General features: G+C 35.0%; 1 pseudogene; it reads left to right on the forward strand.

The window, feature by feature from the left end:
• Positions 1-1,087: 1,087 nt before the first annotated feature.
• Positions 1,088-1,613, forward strand: LOC119540564 (annotated as a pseudogene).
• The last annotated feature ends 2,502 nt before the right edge of the window (positions 1,614-4,115 follow it).

Raw genomic sequence — 4,115 nt, forward strand, 5'->3', positions numbered from 1 at the left:
GCAGGTTTACATTTTCACACACGAAAACTGAAAATAAATTAATAACCAGCAATTTTGACAATTATGGTCAATTAATTTGTCAACATAACATTTGACATATATGCTTTCTCTTTAAAAATAAAAGCTGTCTATTAAAATGCAAATTAGCAACCAACTATGAAGTTCTCATACTTTTCATATGAAAAGAGAACTAAAAGTAAAATGTGTATGTGCCACAGTGCTATTATCTAAACTTTTATGCCTCGTTTTATCACAAAAATATCTCAGTTCTTAATGAAGAATCATATTCCTTATTCAAGCATTCATTGTATACTTTAATTGAAATTATTTTAATACATTTCCTTTTAATAGAAATAACATATAAGAAAATGCATAAAGGGCAGATATTGAAATAAAAGCACTTGTAACAAAAATGAAATTGAGATTTTCATCTCAATTATTCAATTTAATAGGAAAAGTGCCAAAAACCCAATAGAAAAAAATGAACAAAGGGCACAGCAAGATAATTAACATAAGCAAATATATAGCTTGCTTACAAACATATTGAAAACTATTCAACTTAATTAGTCATCAAAGAATTTAAAGATTAAAACAGCAAGATATCTTTTTGTTTTTCAACTTTTGAATCAACAATATTTTTATTTAAAATTTTTTAGAATGTACTGAAACTGGTTACCTCAGGCACTACTGCTGCAAGTACAAATTAGTACAACCCTTTTGGGAAATGATTTAGCAATATTTACGACCACTTTGAAGGTTTCTAACCTTTGGTGTGGTGATCCCACTTACGAGAAGGCAACCTAACAATACAAAATATGGAAAAAGCTATTCACATTTAAATGAGCTTCCTATGATTATTTAAAATAATATAAAATTGGAAAGAAGCTAAATAAGAAAGAGTAGGAGAATGTTTATGTATATGCTTAGTACAACCATTCCATTGCCTGACTAACATTATTAATGCCTCACAAAGTGTAGGAAAAAAAAACTAGAAAGATCATTACCCAAAAATTTACTGATGAATAAAAGCAAAATACAGAAGCGTATGTTGATTGGGTGCCACCTCTCTGCTTCGGACAGGATGGATATGAATGTCCCTGGGCCTTCACCCTGGAACAGAGTCCTGAAAGCACCCCCTGACGGCCTGGAGACAACTCCCACTTTAAGTGACACCTCTCCAGATGAAGGGTTAATAGAGGATTTGAGTGGAGAAGACAAAGCCATGGAGCAACTGGCAGAAGGATTGCTTTCTCACTATTTGCCATATCTGCAGAGATCAAAACAAGCCCTCCAGGAACTCACACAAAACCAAATCGTATTATTAGATACACTGGAACAAGAGGTTTCAAAATTTAAAGTATATCATTCTATGTTGGATATTAATGCTTTATTCATTGAAGCTAAACACTACCATACCAAGTTGGTGAATATAAGAAAAGAGATGCTGATGCCTCATGAAAAGACATCAAAGTTAAAAAATTTAAAAAATTGTAAAAAGATCACTTAAACTGCAGCAGAAGAGGCAGAAAGAAGAGTTGGAAAAGTAGCAGCAACAAGAAAAGGAAATTGAAGGAGAAAAGCAGTTAACTTGCAAACCAGCTAAAAGGGCATGAAAGGTTGACTGTGTCTGTGTATGTTTCCTTTTCAACCCCATATTTTTTGGATTTAAGATGACCTAAATGTAGACTGATGTTAAGGTAGTGCCTTATACCATTGTGTTAGACATTGAAATCCATTTCTCAGCATTGCTGGGTCTCTATATCTTCATTTCAGCCATTCAACAAGCCTTTTTTCTAAGTAGCAGACATAATGTTACTTGGTTTTGATATTTACGTGTATTTTTTTCAACTTTTGTTTTACTTAATTTTAAATTTCACTCTTTTGGCCTTCAATCATTTATAAACTGAAAAATGGTTTGATTGTTAGAATAGTCTATACTCCACATGATTAAAAATTAATACAAAATTTTTAACTTCTTAATAGACATAAATTTAAAAGTTCCAGTTTCTCATTTTAGGAGTTGACCTGCCTTTCTGGTAATACAACATTGGCTTTTGGTAATTGCATTTTCATTGCTTGGTTAAGAAGAAATGCCAACTGTTTAATCACATGTGCCGCAGGAATAGAGGTGAAGACATGCCTTTGTGAAGAATGTGAAAGAAAAGTGCACGTGAAGCAATAGCACCTTAGAGGTAGGATGAGTGACCAAGATGCCAGATAGATTCCACTAACCTTATACTCTATTTTGCTTCCTGGAGTCCGAAACCATAATTCACCTTCTTGTTGTTTTTTCAGTTCTTACATGGCTTCTGGGTTCAAAGTAGATTACATCTATCTCTAAGTTTTGCCTGGGCTTGTGGAGCTATCATATACTCATATATGCTTAATATCTATAATACTTAGTAACAATCGTGACACACTGAGATAAGATGATAAACCCAGCTCTCCAACTTAAAGGTCTATTTGCTAGTTCTGTCTATGTTCTGATTCGCTGTGAAGCTTTACGTGTAGTTTCTTTTTGTGTGCTTTTTAAAAATTCCTGAAGTGGAATGATCTATACCAACTACCTACTTTATAGATAATGACAGGAATGATAGAAAATTAGTAAATAGTTTCTTCACAAAAGAAGGCAGCATGATACCTTTGGTGTTTTCTAGAATGTTTTCCCCCAGTATTATATGTAGCAGCCTATTATGTGAGGGAATGTTCCGGTTTGCTAGTGCTGCCTTTTCCCAAAACACCAGAAATGGATCAGCTTTTATACAGGGGTTTATTTGGTTACAAAGTTACAGTCTTAAAGCCATAAAGATTCCAAGGTAAGTCATCAACAATTGGGTACCTTCACTGGAGGATGGCAAATGGCATCCAGAAAACCACTGTTAGCTGGGAAGTCACGTGGCTAGCGTCTGCTTGCTCACAGGTTGTGTTTCAAAATGGCCTTCTCCAAAATGTCTGCATCAGCTTCCAATGGCCATCTTCAAAATGTCTGTCTCAGCTACTTTCTCAGCTTCCCTGCATTCTTCAAAGTGTCCCTCTTGGCTGTAGCAAGCTCGCTCCTTCTGTCTGAGCTTATATAGTGCTGTAGCAAAGTAATCAAGGCCCATACTGAATGGCAGGGCCACACCTCCACGGAAATCATCCAATCAGAGTTATCACCCACAGTTGGGTGGGGTGCATCTCCATGGAAACACTCAATCAAAGAATTACAATCTAATCAACACTAATACATCTACCCACACAAGATTGCATCAAAAATAATGGCGTTTGGGGGGACATAATACATTCAAACTGTCACAAGGAAATATTATGAAGTTTCATTGTTTAAAATTCAAAGCACATTATTCACTGTTTTAGTATTAATATTCAACTGGTCTCCAATCTCTATTACATAGGAAATACACGGAACTTTTAAAGGTATAATATGAAAATGTATATCTTTTATAAACCACATTACATTTTTGGTAAGCTGGAATTACTACCTCTATCACACATCAGGTTAATGATTGAGAAAGCATTAGATTTGAGTGCTAAAACCCTGGTCTGTTTAAAAGGTTTATGGTTTGTTTAAAAGGAAAGAGCCCTTCCCTTCTTTAACGAATGAAAGGGTCTCACAATCCACATGACTTTGATCTTTTATTTAAGAATATAAATTCATTTACTTAAAAAGGCTAAATGTTGCCCTCAAACATTTGATAAAACTGCCCATGGCAGGATTCATTAGGGCTTGCAGGACAACGCCATCTAAATTGTTGAATGTACTCATTTTTAACCTGATAAAGTCTGTACATTGTTCCTCAGGGTGGTTTGTCGACCAGCTGCAATAATTCTTTAAAATGTTTGCTCCTGGACATCACTCCTAATCTACTGAATCAAATCCGTGTTTTGTTTGTTTGATTGTTTCAACTTTCCTCAAGTGATATTGAAGTGCTCTAAATGTTGAGAGCCACTCGTCTAGATCAGAGGATTCCTCACTAGGTTGCATATCTTTATCACTTGGGAAACTTTAAAAAAACCACAGATACTCCAGGACATTCTTACTCAGCAGTGATGAGTTGGAGCCAAGAATCTGTATTTTTAAAAAGAGCTCCCCAGATGATTCTGAAGCAAGGAACCAT

Source organism: Choloepus didactylus, chromosome 7, assembly GCF_015220235.1.
Source record: "Choloepus didactylus isolate mChoDid1 chromosome 7, mChoDid1.pri, whole genome shotgun sequence".
NCBI classification, from domain to species: domain Eukaryota; kingdom Metazoa; phylum Chordata; class Mammalia; order Pilosa; family Megalonychidae; genus Choloepus; species Choloepus didactylus.